Below are 16625 nucleotides of genomic sequence, written 5' to 3' on the forward strand. Positions count from 1 at the left end.
TCTGTATACCCAACACACTGGGCTCAACCTCACAACCCCAAGACTAAGAGTTGCACGCTCCACTGAGCCAGCCAAGTACCCCTAATTCAAGTGATTCCAATGTACACTCATGTCAGAGAATCACAGTTCTAGAACAATGTGTACACCACCTGAAGAAGTGGTACTTGCTGTATATTCAATGTCTTCCACATAGAAATAAAAATAAAATCTGACAAGGAATAGAGGCTGTGGGGGAAGAGTGCTTTCAGGATAAGGCAGTATGCCTGTGACAAGGCCTACTGTCAGAACAGTGCCCCCCAACAGGTGACATACAACAGTGTGGCTCAGGTCTGAACCAGGTTCTCCTCTTGCCAGTCACTTTAGATTCTGATTCCTCACTAACTACCCAATCTCATTTCAGCAGGGTTTATAGCTAGGATTCCCACAATCTCCTACCAATTCTCTGATCTCAGGAACAAGATTACATGGAATGGGGTAGAGAGGAAGATAAAGAATCCTAGAACTTCATTAAGAACCCATAGAGGGCAGTCTCCCTGTTTTACACACAAGGGGCCCAAGACCAACCTCAAATTGAGGTAGGTGTGTGTGTGTGTGTGTGTGTGTGTGTGTGTGTGTGAAAGGAGGGAGTTGCTACCCAAGATACCAGCTGCCTCTCAAAATAGCTGGGAGCGGCCTCCACGCCTCTGGTACTAGAAGATGATCCTAAGGGTCCAGCAGTCCACCCTCCCCTTCACCTCTGGAGAGTCCAAGAATTGCCTATAAGGCAGAGGCCCACACTCCCAGCCTGGTTTTGGTCCTAGTTGATCCACACATCACCCGGACCCTGGCCCCCTGTGTCACTGCCCCCTGGCCTCCACCTCATCCATTTCTCAGACCTAGTTCACACTAAACACAGGACCCATCACTGGGGACACAGCACTGCTCTGCAGTTTGCCAGGACACCTCTACCACTCTCCCACCTAAAAATCCTCCCCCTCTCCCCGTCCCACCTGTTCACCAGAGACTCAGGCTCCAAGCCCCTAAACCCACCATCCACAGCCCTCTACAGTCAGCTAATCACACCTCAGGAAACAAGTTTCTATACTATTTCTGAGCCAGATGTCTCCTGCTTTGTGGCACCAGGGCCCCCTAGGACGTGTTTATTAACATGGGTACCCTGAGGCCACATCACCCAACCAAAAGAATACTGTATGCTGCACCTAGGTCCCCAGTGCCCACCACTCTCACTCGGCCTACAGCTTAGGAGCCAGGAGACAGTATCCCCGCTCCTCCAGGGAAAGTGCTTTTCTCTATGAGGACCTACAGGTACAAGAACTGCCCAACTGAAGTGCTCCCCCAATCTGAGAAAAGAGGTATAAGGATCCCCAGACAGGAGAAGGCGTGCTTTGTTTTCTTCCTTGCTACCTGGGGCCTGTGATTAGAGATATTAGCCATCTCCACCAAGAACAGAGCCAGGAGCCCATATGATCAGCAGCTGCCCCCCACAAAGGAGTCCCGCTGCCTGCAGGCACCTCTCAGGGAGCGCCAGGTGACCAAGCAGTCCCTCACTTCCTTAGCCCTTCACTTCCAAGGGTCTTACCCAGCCAATCTCACCTCAGTTAAAAGACTTCTGGTGAATTGATAAGGTGCCATGTGCCCCACTTTACATGGTCTGATAGGCCTAGATAGGGGCTGTGAGAGGCACCAACCTTTCCTGAATTCACAGACAGGGCCGCCTTCACCTGTGCATATACACATAGGCCCACATGTGCAGGTGTGCACACTTCAGCCTTATAAGGCTCTCTGCTACCTTCCTTCTCTGGAACAGACTCCTGAATTGCTCTCTTTGCCCTGGTTTTTGGTTTTCTGTAAAAAAAAAAAACTGAACTTCTCCAGATCTGAGTGGCATTTAACACCATAGGTCTAAAAGCCTCACACTCACAAGCTAATTGAAGGCAGCCACCTCCCCCAGGGCCTCCCCCCTCCTGAGGCCCCAGACACTCAGGCAAGCCAGAGAAAAGCCTTGGAGAAGGATACAGCACCCTGCCTGAGGGTTGGGGGGGAGGAGACATGGCTATTTTGAATCTGTTGGAATTAAATAGCTGCCTGCTTATTTTTAGCAGGTCCATTTGCCCGGGAATAGATGCACGCTGGCTGGTTGCCCAGTGGTCACACAGAGCTGAAGGCAGGCACGTGCCGTGGCCCCACAAGGCCTTGAGGTTTACCTGCTCTGTCTGAGTTCTAAAAGGATTCCTTTCCTTTCTCCCAGAGGAACCTGCAGCTTCTCAGAAAAGCTTACCTCTGGAGAAGTAATGGCCTCACTCCCAGCACCGATGACCAGCCCAGTTACTGCAGTCTAGAGCCTTCTGCTAAACAAGAAAACAAATTTCTGGGAACAGTACAAACAGTGTTGGTCCCAGTGACTAAGCCCATTTGGCTGCAATTATTGTGGAAAAAAAAAAGCTGCATGTAATTAATTGATGGGAAAGTTGATCATAAAAACAAGCACTTAGTAGCCAAGTGGCCATCAAGTCCACTGCGGACTTAGGCCTGGTCAGTGAAGTCACATCCACTCAGCATTCTGAATGGACTTTTCTATACCACCCCATCCTCACACCCCACACCCCTGGCAAGTTGAAATTTGAACATTTCCAATATTCCAGGATTATGTGTTCACATTACCAAAGACTGGCCCCTGGTGTTCAAGACACTCCATCTCTAGAATGCCCAGGACATCAAGTTGTTCAGGGGCTTTTCCCCCTGAAGGGGGTCTTCAAAGGACAGGAACAGCTAACATGATCCAGGACCTGAAGCCCAGTATTTGCTACCACTGCATTCAGAGAACAGCAGGCTATGGGCCAGGTCAAGGTCCCCCCTCCCTTTTTCCATCCCATCCCCTCAACCCGCCCCACCAGTTTACTGAAGGAAGACCACAGAGGTCTGTGCAAGACCACAGAAGGGCCTCTTAGTTTCATAGGATGCTTTTACCTGACTCCTCATCAGGTTGAGGTTACGCACATACGTTCACTCACATAATAATTCACACATAAATACGCTTAAGTTGCTGCAAGAAAAAGATTCTGTCCACCAGAAGCTCACAATGTGTACTGAATAATCTGTGTGTCTCTCACACACAGACCTGCACCAAACTGAGCCCAATATCAGAAGTAGGCAACAGAACCCAACTGCCTCAAAGGCACCAAGAATTTGCTCAGGTTGCAATGGTGGGTTAAAGACGTAAATTAAGGTTCTAAACCCAAGATGCCTTTGCGGGTGGAAGGGAGCAGCAAGTCCCAGACCAGAACAAGTCCTGGGAGTGAAGCTGAAGAGCTGGTAGGAGGCCAGATAAAAGGAGTTTGACCTTTACTGTCAAGGCAATGGGAACAAGTGGCAGCAACTGAAACATAGCCAAAGCAGAGCAGGTCACAAGAGGCAAAGGCCAGGGTGATCTCCAAGTGGCGACTACAGTCCAATATTGGCAACTACTTAGTCACAGGGGGCTAACTTGAAATGTGACCAGTGAAACTGAGAAACTGAATTTATATTTTATTTAATATTAATTGAAATAGCTACATAATGCTGGTGGCTACCTAAAGGATAGTATAGTCCTAGAGGGCCTTCCCAGCAGACCAGAAACAAACATAAGAGCTCTATAAATGCTGTGACAGCCAATGCCTACCTTGTTGGGTGGTATCTGGTGCTGCCACTGAGGGTGGGGGATGGTGGTAAGCTGGGCAATTCACCCTCAGCATGGCTGGGGCCCAGGAATCAGAGTGCTGGAGCCATGCCTCAGGGACATTGGTCTCAGCCCAGCCCTGATGTTCAAACAGTTGTTACCTTCATCCATAGGGGGCCTGTGTGGGCTGTGACTCATGTTGGCACCCTAAAGATTCCAAATTAGCTCACAATGGGGCTGTGAAGTCCTCCCCATACTGTCCCCACATCCTTCATTGTGATGGCCCCACAGAGCAGCCAGGTGAGGCACTGTGGCCAGCCCATCCCCACTCCCTGTTCTAGGTAGATCAGCTGTCCAAAAGTCACAGAACGCTTCCCAGGCTCTTCTCCAGGAGACTGAGGGCTTAACCCAGTACCATCAGGGTGTGAGTACCTGCTCAGTGAAGTCTTCTCCAGGCAAAATGGAGACCCAGAGTCCAATCCCAGGAGCTCCAGGTAAGAAGAACCAGAAACAAAAAATCCCATCTCTGGACATGGTCTCAAATTAAGAATTGTTTCTCCTCTAGTTCAATTACAAATTAAACTTCCAGTTTGGAAAACTTGGTAAAAAAGAGAACCCCCACACAAAGGTGAAATGCCCAGTCTCCCTTGTTCTGCTGACCAAACACTGGGCAGGTCCAGTCTCATTAAGTTATAAAGAACAAGGCTGGGGGGGTGAGGGGTGGGAATCAGCATTTTCTACAAAGGTCTTCCCATTGCTTCAGTTAGGGAGTAGGAATGAGGTTTTCAAAAACCTTAATAAAAACCATGTCACATCCATCCCCAGCTCTTGGCAACCACATTGTTTTACCAGTAAATTCTGACAAATTTCTGAGGATAGTGATAAAGCAGGTACCAGGGAAGTGTTTCTAGGTACACAGAGTTTCTGTCCATGACCACAGAACACTACTCAAGACTGCCCAAAAGATAGGAAGTTGTGCTCTGTCAAAAAGCTTACCCAAAAAAGCTAATAAAGGTGACACATGCCTTCAGGAGAAATTAGAAAAGATGGTGTGAGGCAAGCAGCCCTTCACACCATCACCTCAGGTGGGCAGATGAACAGGTGAGATGCTGATTTTCCAAATGGCAGATGGTAGAATATGACCAACCCAAAAGTCACATAAAGGCCTAATGTCATTCCTATCCAACAAATACTTATGGACACCTACAGGGTACAAAGCACAGCAGGACACAGAAATGAATCATAACGTACTTTCGAGGCACTTTCAAGTCTCACACTTTTTTTTTTTTTTAAGATTTTATTCATTTATTCATCAGAAACAGAGAGAGAGAGAGAGAGAGAGAGAGAGAGAGAGGCAGAGACACAAGCAGAGGGAGAAGCAGACTCCATACAGGGAGCTCGATGTGGGACTCAATCCTGGAACTGCAGGATCTCACCCTGAGCCGAAGGCAGATGCCCAACCACTGAGCCACCCATGTGTCCCAATCAGTTTCTTTTTGGGGAAAAAAAAAAAAACAATGACCTTCCTCAATGGGCTGCTGGTGCCACCCTTAGCCACTGACCAACTGACAATTTTGGTCCAAGAGTCAGGCAAGTATCCTGGATGGGATGGGGGACAAACAGGAATTAGGCTGCCAGTTTCCACAGATTAGAATGTTCTAATGTCCTGGGATGGAAGAGGAGAGGTTATTAGCCTGAATGCCAGCACTGTGAGAGCTAAGAGGGCTTCAGTTATCCCATTCAATATGCACTTTCATTCCGTACCCATTTTTCTCACTACCTAATGCCCAAATCCAGATCTCCTCTCATTTAAACTATTTCATAAAGTGAAGCCAGATCTTCTGCTGGCATGGTGAAAGGGATGTGGGCACCCCATTGTCTTTGCTAACTTTCCACCAACTTTCTCATCTTTGGCACACCCCAAATTCATGCCTTCAAAAGGACTTGTCCTTGTGCATGAGTTAGCTTGCTTCTTGTCAGCTACCCTCCCCCACTTTTTCTCAGCAAGCTACTGAACGATGGGCTCCATCAAGACAAGGGAGCAAACCAAGAAAGGATGGGGCACCCTTCCACAAAGCAACACAAAAGAAAAGAAGACTGGATTCCCAGGATGAAGGGGAAGCAGGGACAGGGACAGGGATGCTTCTCAGAAGCAACATGAACAGCTGAGAATCTGCTGTATTTAAGTCCAAAGAGGTACTCCGACAGCAGTGGCCAAGGTGCAGTGAAGAGCTGGAGATCAAGTAAAACACAGAAAACAAAATTGAACACAGGAAATTAACTAGGAGAGGAAAGGAAGGGGGTGGGGGACACAAGAAAGGAAATATGGAAAACCAAGGACTTTGTGCCCATAAGCAATATTTGTATCATAATGTATACTCTGAACAGAAACTTGACAGAAGTTGTGCTAACTCTATACCAAGATGAGGGGAGAAAAAAATGTGTAGGAATGAGTCAAGACCTTACTTTCCAGAGTAGAAAAACAAACCAGATTTTAAAAAAGGAAGAAAGGAAAGCAAGGAAAAGCATCCCACTTACAGATATAAATGGCAGGGAGGACAGCATATTAGAATTGAGGGCAGCTGCCTCTAGACAAGAGGACAGGTCAGGGAGCACCTAAGGGTAAAGGGCTGTTCTTTCAAACCTCGTGTACAATCAAAGTTAAATCTTCCTACCAGTAATGCTTTGATAGAACAAAAAATACATTCTTAACTATTAAATAGCAAGAGATGCTCTATCACCACAGAGCTTTGGGATTCTTATTAACCAGTATAATATGTAGTGAATGTCAACTCATCTACGAACAAACTTGTAATGCTTTATTTCCCCCATAATTGATGCCAAATCTGATTCAGGGCCCCTCAATCACCTTGCTGACAAAACCGTAGTAATCACAAAGAACAGAGGCTTATTAATGGTAAGACTCTTTCGAGCCAAGGCACCAGGTCTCCCCATCCCACTGAGGTCTAACCAGCAGGACCCCTCAAGGCTAGTCATTTAACATAGATTTTAATTCCCACTGTGAGCCAGGTTCCACGGGAGAGGGGGCTGAAGGAGGCGGTGGAAAGAGCCCTCAGAAAGCAAAGGCCGCAGGCGGGGTAGGGAGTCACATTTCAGAGACTGAAGATACAGCAACCCAATGGCATAAACCTGAAGCCTCCCTCAAAGGCGTTCAGAAAACTGAATGAACTTAGGCACCCCTTGTATGCAATGAATTCACTATATTCCTGTGCATCTGGAAGGGTCCTAGTTATCACTCAGTCATGTTCTGTGTTCTGCAATTTAGATGAAGAACCCAGGTTGAGAAGAGCTGGGTAAACTGTGCCTGGAAGAGAGGCAGCTTCAGACAGAATGGTCAGGAACGCCTCTCTGAAGAGGTGGCAGCAGAGCTTGAACAGTGAGGAGCACCCGTGCCAAGATCTGGGAGGATGGGGAAAGGAGAGGGGGAGAAAGTTCCAGGCAGGGAGAACATGTGCCAAAGTACTAAGGCAGGAACAAACTTGGCTGACTCAAGCGACAGCAAGAAGGGGAGGTGAAGATGAGGTCGAAGGGCTGCTGCCAGAGAAACTACTCCCCACCATCACCCAGCTGAAGCTGTGCTGAAGGTCAAGGACCCAGGACAGGTTCACCGAACTTCCTCCACAGGAGAACAGACTTGCCCAAAGAGCCAAGGGGCTGTAGTTTCTTTTTTCTTTTTTTAATTTTTTGAGTGATGCAGTTTTGAATTTTATTTTTAAAATTTTATTTATTTAGGAACACCTGGGTGGCTCAGTGGTTGAGCCAGGTCCTTTGGTTCAGGTCATGATCCTGGAGTCCTGGGATCGAGTCCCATTATCGGGCTCCCTGCAGGGAGCCTGCTTCTTCCCCTGCCTCGGTCTCTGCCTCTCTCTGAGTACCAATCATGAATAAAATCTTTTAAAAAACTAAAAATTAAATAAAATAAAAATTTTATTTATTTAAGTAATCTCTATACCCAACATGAAGCTGGAACTCAACCTTGAGATCAAGTTGCATGCTCTTCCAACTGAGCCAGCCAGGTGCCCCTGTAGTTTATTAACAGAAGCAAATTCTAGAATCTATGTCAGAAATAGAGTGCTTCTCTGGCTGGTAGCTCAGTGGGTACACACTACAAGAACCCAATAGGGGCTCACTTTCTACTTGGGAGTTCTCAACAAATGCATTTGCCAGGAAGCCCTCGGGTCACACCACTCAATAGCCTTGGAGCCACTGGAGGTCCCTACCTAGCCTCCCCTGCCCCCCACCCTCTCAGATGAATCTGTTCTAAGAAGGCAGTCCAGCCCTGGGGAGCAGATGGGAATGGAGGCATGTGCGTGTGAGCACACACACACACACACACACACACACACACACACACACACCCCTCGCTACTTCTTTGAATCAGACTTTGCAAAAACAACCTCGGTCTCCAGCCAACATAAACCATAGGCAACAGAGGGCCTTATACGGCTTGAAGGTTTCTTAATCAGAAAAAGATAAGATGGGCTGGAGTTACAGGAAAGGGGGAAGAGGAAAAAGAGGGGAGAAGACAGGACGGTGGTGAGGAGCAGAATTCATCAAACTTTCATCACATCTCTCCAGCTTCCATGACTCCCCAGGAGCAATTCCTGGTGAGGGGCATGGCTCGGCCACCTTTCATTTTTGTTTTGGTTTTTAAGCCAGAGGATGCCAGTAAATCAGGCTGCCAACAGAGCCAGTTTTACACAGTTTTTAGTGTCTGTGTGGAAGCCTGCTCTTGGGGTTCCTGGGCTGCCTGTGTCACAGGCCTGCCTGGCCCAGGAGGCAGGACCAGGCCTCTGCCACAGATCCAGAACAGAAAAGGAAGCCCCAGGGACCTCTTAGGCAGTCACTGCACCCCCCCCCCAACACATACCCCATGATAGTTTTTTTTTTTTTTTTAAGATTTTTTTTTTTTTTTCTGTGAGAGACAGAGAGAGAGACAGAGACAGAGACAGACACACAGGCAGAGGGAGAAGCAGGCTCCATGCAGAGAGCCCGATGCGGGACTCAATCCTGGGTCTCCAGGATCAAGCCCTGGGCTGAAGGCGGCGCTAAACTGCTGATCCACCCAGGCTGCCCCCCATGATAAGCTTCTAGGGTGACTTTATTCTCCTTCCTCCCCTGACAGAGAGATAGGAGCAGCGTCTGCACCAGGACCTGCTTGTATGCTGAAACCACATGTACTTGGCCTTCCTAAAGGATGCCACCTGCTAAAAATAGGACACAGCACAAGCTTGGCTGGGTGGGCCTCACCAAAGTCAAAGGACAAAGCAAGGAGGTTATTCTCAGCACTGCCTTTTCTCATCAGAGCTACAAGGCACATCAGGGTGCAGGCCTCCTTCCAAGGCAAGTCACTCCTCCTCTCTCTTTGGAGGGACAGGAAGGAGGTCTATGGAAGACTGAACCAGCGTTCAGATCCATTGTCCCAGGCCAAGGCCAGAGGAGAAGGGGCGGGGTGGCAGGGCAGCATGCTGAGGGCTGGGCTTGAACAGATCCCGGGCCTCCTCCCATACAGATAGTGTAGGCTTCTCTTGAGGGCTGGGGGATGGGTCTCATGACCTCCATGTGAGGTCTGACAGCCCACATTATTATGTGCCAAGGAATGAGGGACCTGAGGTTGTCTTTTCAACCAGGTGACTGAGCTACACCAGAGTGTGCAGAGCAGTTTCCAGGCTCTAAGGCCCAGCTGCCTAGCCTCCAAAGCTCTTAGTCAGTCATTCTTTGTGCAGCTCAAAGCACTGGACAGTTGCATAACCTGGAACTAAAACATGACTTTGGAAAGACAAGAGTGTTAGAGTACGATCCTGAACTTCGGTTTCCCATCCGATGGAAACATCCTATAAAATGGATTAGGAATACCTCTCTCACCTGGACTGTAATGAGGCTGAAATGACTCAAGACACCAAAGAGCCTGACTCTATTTGTGGGGTACATCATTTTAATCTTTTAAAAACCCAGTTTCCTCTTCCGGATGAGGATGGAAGGATAACAGAGCAGTTAAGTAAGAAACCGCCTCTAAGCAGGCAGCTAGAGAGAACCCTCATCTTAGTACAAAGCAGCTCAGCAAACAGGGGTAACGTTAGCTTCCTCAGGGCCTCAGCTCCCTCACACGCAAATGAGAAATACTTTACCACATAGGGTTAAGATAAAATGAGTCAACACAGTTGACTCTTGAACACGGATTTGAATTGCATGGGTCCACTTGTGTGTGGATTTGGGGATATAGTACATGACTGTAAATGTTTTCTCTTAGGATTTTCTTAACATTTTTCTCTCTAGCTTACTTCTTTTTAAGACTACAGTACAGAATACACATAACATGCAAAATCTGTGTTCATCGACTACTATGTTCAAGTAAGTCTTCTCCTTGGCAGTAGGCTATTAATAGTTCAGTTTCTGAGGAGTCAAAAATTATACGTGGATTTTTTTTTTACTGCATGGGCTGGAGTGGAGGGGTTAAGGGTTGGTGCCCCTAACCCTCACATCATTCAAGTGTTTGGAAAAAACCCTCCTAAGGTGCCAGGTATACAGTAGATGCTTAACAGGTACTTGTTATGCAGCCTATGCTGGCTGGTCCACAAAAAGGCAGCTCTCACATTATATACCAAAGGTCAGTCTAGCAGGGTTCAAACTAGGCATGCCCAAGACTAGCTAAAAAGGTATCTGGAAATAAAGCTCACTCCCCAGAGCTAACCCCACACCAACACTTCTGGAACCCCACTGTGGCCCAACTCTCTCCATTGCCTTCTGTAAAAACAGGCCTCCTAACACCCCAATGGACTGGAGGGGTAGAATCAAAAGGATGCTTGTTTGTAAGGTGTCTGCAAATCTGGTTCAGCATTGGTCCCACAGTGGGATTGTGCAGGAAGTCATCAGGTGAGTGAGTGAAGGACCAAGGAGCAAATCTGCTGACATCTGAAGACCAAGGACAATGAGAACAGCCCTTAGACAACCAGCAAGGACCTTAGTTTCTCAAACCAAAACAGTTTTCCAAGGGCTTAACATCTGTCCTCCTACTTCGTGCTCCCATTTCCCAACTCTTCACCACACTCCTCTCTGAACCGTTTCATAATTGATCACTCCCTTCCAAACTGGCAGACCAGAATTTGCTTCTTAACATGCCATGGATAGTGCTGATAAATAACTTGTCACCAAAGCTGTTGGATTTGTGGACTATAAAGGACTAAACCCAAACATGTGATGCGTTACAAGGTGAGGCAATTAAGCTTTAACAGTGCTATCCAACTAGAACCTTCTGTGATGGTGAAAATGTTGCAGGCCTGCAGTGTCCAGTAGTGGCGATGTGAAGATACTGAGGACTTGAAAGGAGACTAAAGTCACCAAGGAATGGATTTTTTAAAAAGATTTTATTTATTCATGAGAGACACAGAGAGAGAGGGGCAGAGACACAGGCAGAGGCAGAAGCAGGCTCCATGCAGGAAGCCTGATGTGGGACTCAATCCCGGGACCCCAGGATCACGCCCTGAGCCAAAAGGAGACGGTCAACCACTGAGCCACCCAGGCATCCCAGGAAGGGATTTTTAAATCGTATTTAATGCTTACAAGTTTAAATTGAAACAGATTCACATGACTAGTTGCCACCCTACAGGACAAGGCAATTCTAGACTATCTCCTCTAAGGATAGATTAAGGAGGTAAGAATAGAGATACAATAAAAAATAAAATAAAATAAGGGGCACCTGATTGGCTTAGTCAGAGGAACATGTGACTCTTGATCCCGGGGTCGTGAGTTCGAGCCCCATGTTGAATGTAGCGATTACTTAAATAAATAAAAAATTTTAAAAAATATTTAGCACAGTAGCATCTTAGAGCTAAGAGAACTGGAGATGCACTTAAAACAGTGGACTGTGGCACTTTTTTAAGTCTTTGACTTACACTATCCACAGAGCCATGCTTCCTAGCCCAAACACACCCCTCCCCATATACAACCCTGCAGATAATTCCACCTTGCAGCAGCCCAGAGACACTTTAAGGAGCAGAATCTGAATACTCCTGATTGATGCTGACCAACCCTCCTTTTTACCAGCTGAAGAAACAGACCCCAAAAGGGTTTAGAACTACTTCTAGGTTTCAGCCCTGAAAGCTGTACTCCCATCTTTACCCCTTAAGCCAGGGCTCTACCCAGCTAAACCGGTGTTGAAACAAGCCTCATGAGCCCTCAGCACTGTGCATTTTTACTTTTCATAATTCACCTGGGGTTCTGCTTTGTTCCTAAATACATGGGTCTCAGTAACACCAGGCTGAGTGAAGGCAGCCAGCCAGTATTACCAGATGGGGACAGAGTGTTTACTATCAACTGCTGCAAACAACAAACTGAACTGTAGAAATATCCAAATGGCCAGGATTCAGACAGAATCAAGACCATTTAGAACCATTTAGGAGGAGGAAAAGAAAGTTAAAGGAAAGGACACCCTGAAAGCTACTTATTACTGAAAGCCAGTCTTCAAAATGCTACATGGTAACACACACTCCTTCACTGCAACAATCTGCTTAGAAAGCAACAGAAAGATTAGGAGAAAAGCCCACGGATTTGACTATTCCTTGGTTCTTCTCACAACAGAGGATCTAGTTTAAGTGCAAAGCCACACTTGTCAGTTTCTCTGCCCCTCAATTTGTATTTATATTAGCCATGAAACAATCTCGATTGACCTCCAGCATCACCCTCCTGAACAGTTGAAGTGTGAGGATTAAAGGATCAGAGAGGTGTTTGCTTGTAACTCTCCCAGCACAAGACAGTAACTGTCAAGGAAAAGGTATCCTCTAAATTATAGCTCCCACATTCCCACCAGCTACCTCTCCAGCCAGACTCTGTCCCACTCAAAACGTTGTCATGGATCCTGTTTTCCACAGCCCAAGTATAAAATCAGGTATCAGAGCCAGCAGGGCTGCTCCATGGAGTGCCATATACAATGGGTACTTAATGTTAAATGATCATAAAGGTGAAACCCTGCATGAGGCACTACACCAGAAAGGGTTTTGGATAAAAGAACTTGCCTCAGAAAGCCAAGTTTAGGATTTAAATACATCCCACTCAGATTAGCAACTCAAACAGTAGGAGAGGATTTCAGTGGGACAAGAGGCCCAGAGGACCCCTGCCTCCCCAGAGCAGAGGAAAATAGAATGGCAAACAGTCTTAAACCATACACAAAATTGTTGACCTCCTCAAAACAGCACAACAGACCAAGATACACAGAGAGGTCCTCTCATTCCAGATTCACAGAGAAGATTAGACAGGAGTGGCCTGGGGAGAATAGGCTGGTAGGCACCAGCTGGCCAGGCACATGAGGTGCCCACCCCTCAAAATCCTGAAACGTGCACTCGACCAAATCATGTTGCCACAGGCTAGAGCCAGGAGGCTGGTAGCACAGTGTGGGGAAAACAATTTGTTTTCCTTCCAACTAAGTTTCCAGGTCAGAGGTTAGGGGGAGGGGTATTTTTAATAAAATCCAAATCACTCAAGTCATTAAGAGAAACTTAACGTTAATCTCAGAGATTCTTTAGGAGGAGAAAAAAAGCAACACTTGAACAGCCATCATGAACCAGGCACAGTGCCCAGTCTAAAATATTATCTCAATCTGTCTTTAGGATGAGAGGGGAACACTGTAAAGACTAAAACTAGCCTTCACCCACAAACAATGGCTATGGCCAGGCCTGGGTCCAACACCCATGTATAAAACAAGTTGCTTTAAAATACTGATGCTCAACATTCTTATACTGGAGCCACATCCACTTGGCGCCTGAGCACTTTGACAACAGACACCTATGTGCTCACCCAGGAGTGGCTGAGCATGATGCACTTCCTAGAAACAGCTGGGAGGAGGAACAGATATTCATACAAAAGGCTCCAGCAACTTGGAGATGTCTCACTCAAGGGCTTAGATGAGATCAGTTCTCTGCAAATTTTAGACCATTACCTAGCAATGTGCATGACAACACAGCCAGTTTAATCCAGGTAGGCACAAAAGTTTCAGAGCTTTGTATATCTTTAGGATCAAAAGGCCCTCTTCTATCCTAGAACCACATTTCATCTGAGAATAGACCCAAGAATTACTACCCAGAACCCACAAAACTAGTTAAGAGATGAAAGAAGTTAAAGTTCAATACAAGTCAAAAGGCTCCCCAAACACAGCCTCACGTGCTTCCAGTGCTCAGAAAGTTTTTTTTTTCCTTGTTTTATTTATTCTTTAGCAATCTCTATACAACACGGAACTTGAACTCACAACCCCCAGATCAAAACTCCCATGCTCTACCCACTAAGCCAGCCAGGGGCCCCTCAGAAAGTCTTAAATAATCAGCAGATGAACAACGTGAATGCCAGAAACAGAAAAAAATCTAATAAATGATCAAATCATGCTCATGCCACCCTCTACTCATTTCAAAGATGCTCCGTGCCTTTAAGAGCAAAGGGGATGGGTGGTGCTTACTAAGAGTCCAATCTTTGCTTTCTGAATAGTTAAAAAAAAAAACACACACACACACAATTTGGGAAGGACTCGATTTACAAGAGCACAGAAAGGTTACTAGTTACCAGAATTACCAGCTTTTTGTGAATGGTCTACCTTGTAACGGTGACAAAGGAGGGGGCGGGGGGATAGCAAGCCAACAGATACAACCTTACCAGGGTCCAGCAGCCCAGATTTCCCTGCAGGAGATACATTTAAACACAAAGTAACCTGCACATCTGTAGGGAAAAGATAGCCGGCTTAACCTAATTGCTCTGCCCGAACCGCTACCCGGCTTGAGCGGCCTGCCTCACACCTGGAGTGGAGAGCACCGGGTTTCCGTTAGCGGCGGCCCTAGAGGCGGAAGGCACCCGCCAACCTGGGCATCTCTGCAGGAGAGGAAGATCTCGAAAGGCCCAGAGCTCCCAGCAGTCCAGGTCGGTTCAGCACCGCCCACCACCAACAGCGCCTTTCCCTGCCTAAGCCTCCCTGGCGGGGGGGGGGGGGGGGGGGGGGGTGAGGACAGGGAGGCGCTGCACCCTAGGGCACAGTGTAACTGATGAAAGCCTGCCCCCGAGGCGTTCGGACCACAGTCTTCCCAGGCACCTTTTGACCCAATAACTCCGAAAGTAGCGTAGTCCCCCCCCCACCCGTCCACGGCCTAGGCGGGGGTGCGCGCCGGGTGTGACACGTGACCCACGCGCCCCCGGGCATGAAGTCAGGGGCACGCGGGGCAAGACAGCCTCCACCTCGCCCGACAGCCTGGAAGGAGCTGCAAACGCTAATCCTCTGGGGAGGCCACCAAGCCTTTGACCTCAGGACCCTAACTCGGTGCCACAGATCCCTGCCCCCAGACAGAGTTGCAAGCAGCACCGCGTCCTAGCCGCACCCTCCGGGTTCCGCACACCCAGCCCTTTCCAGCTCTGCCGCACTCAACTCCCCGGGGCTAGGCTACCTGCACGGGGGCGCCACGCCGGGCCGGGTGGGGGGCGACCCAGCGCGAGCTCGGGGGGCCCAAAAGTTGGGCGAGCTCCCTGAAATGAGCAATCCCACCCTAGCCCTTCGGGAGGAAGAAAGGGGTGCCCGGGGCCCCGGGGCGCCTCCTGGCCCTGCCCACAGCCCGCCCCGCCGCCGCCCTCCCGGCTCAGACTTGGGTACACACGACCTTTGAAAAGTAAACGCGTGTGGGGCTGGGCGACCTTGGGTGGGACGCGCTCGGGTCTGTCCCCCGGGCGGGTGCGCGCGCCCCGGGAAAGTTAAGCGGCACAGGGCGCCCCGGGCGCCGCGTCCTGGCCGCCCCCCGCCGCCCCCGCCGCCCCCGCCGGGGCGCGCCAGCCGGGCCCAGGCGGCCGCAGACCACGGCCCCAGCCGCGCTCCCGCGACCTGTCAGCGGCGGAGGGCGAGGGGAAGGGCCTGCGCGTGACAGCAGGCGGCGGGCCGGGGCCCCTCGGCGCGCGGCGTCGGCAGCCTCCGGCCTCCGGGGCACCCGGAGCGCGCGTCCCCGCCACACCTGCACCGGGGCTCCCCTGCGCCCCACGGCGCCGCCCGGGGGCCCGGCAGCTGGTGCTCGGGCCGGCCGCCCCGCAGCCCCCAACTCACCAGGCAGGTGCTCGGCGACAGTCGGGATGCAGCGTCCTCGCCCGCCGCCGCGGCCGCCGCCGCCGCCCCCCCCCCACCCCGGGCCCAGCCGCCCGGCCCGCTGCGCCGCGGCCGCTCCCCCACGTGCTTGCCCAGGCCGGAGGAACACAGAGACATTAAGTACTGAGGACGCGCAGCTACGTGCCCGCCGCGCGCGACGCAAGGCCCCGCCCCCGCCCGCTGCCCCCGCCCCGCCCCGCGCACCTGCGCGTGCGCGCCGCCCGCGCTGCTCCCAGCTGCGCCAGAGAGGGCGCGGTCTCGAGCGCTCCGCCGACATCCCGCGGCCGCCGCCCGCAGCCGGGCCTCGCTCGGGCTCTCGCGAGAGGCCCTGAGATCTCGGCGGGGCGGGGGGAGGGGCCTGGCTGGAGCCCGCGGGCGTCGCGGAGCCTGCGAGGTCCAGCGCGGCCCCCGCCCCCCGGCCGGGCTCGGTGCGGTCTGCGGGGGTCACACCGTCCGCCCGCCTTGTCGCGGGCAGCCCCCCGGAAAAGAGCAGGCGGGCCGCGAGGGCTCCCCCGGAGCTGCCAGGACTTGTAACGCTTAATCAGGCGGCCGTTAATAATTGCTCCATTAATGACTGCATCATAGAGGAGTACCTGCCACGGCTCAAATGCAACTTTTATTTATTTTTTAAGATTATTTATTTATTCGTAAGAGACGCAGAGACATAGGCAGAGGGAGAAGCAGGCTTCTCTCAGGGATCCTGGACAACCCCCGCCCCCCCAGGTCATGCCCTGAGCAGAAGGCAGATGCTCAACTCCTGAGCCACTCAGGTGTCCCTGCAGCAATGCAACTTTTTTTTTTTTTTTTTTTTTTTTTTTTTGCCTATTTTCACATTCAGTGAGGTATCGAATT

At 49.9% G+C, this 16625-nt stretch overlaps 1 protein-coding gene across 2 annotated transcripts in view; it reads right to left on the reverse strand.

Moving 5' to 3' along the window:
- AKAP1 (A-kinase anchoring protein 1) overlaps positions 1-15855 on the reverse strand; it is a 33442-nt gene extending 17587 nt beyond the window's left edge. Inside the window, exons 1-2 of one of the 2 annotated variants that reach the window (XM_041724968.1) lie at positions 15742-15855; positions 10188-10196 (exon numbers count right to left, since the gene is read on the reverse strand). The gene's annotated coding sequence lies outside the window, so the exon portion shown is untranslated. Of the gene's footprint in view, positions 1-2278; positions 2356-10187; positions 10197-15741 lie in introns of those variants that run through there. The other variant, XM_041724969.1, reaches the window with a different exon arrangement.
- Between the last annotated feature and the right edge of the window lie 770 nt (positions 15856-16625).

This window comes from Vulpes lagopus, chromosome 12, assembly GCF_018345385.1.
Source record: "Vulpes lagopus strain Blue_001 chromosome 12, ASM1834538v1, whole genome shotgun sequence".
NCBI classification, from domain to species: domain Eukaryota; kingdom Metazoa; phylum Chordata; class Mammalia; order Carnivora; family Canidae; genus Vulpes; species Vulpes lagopus.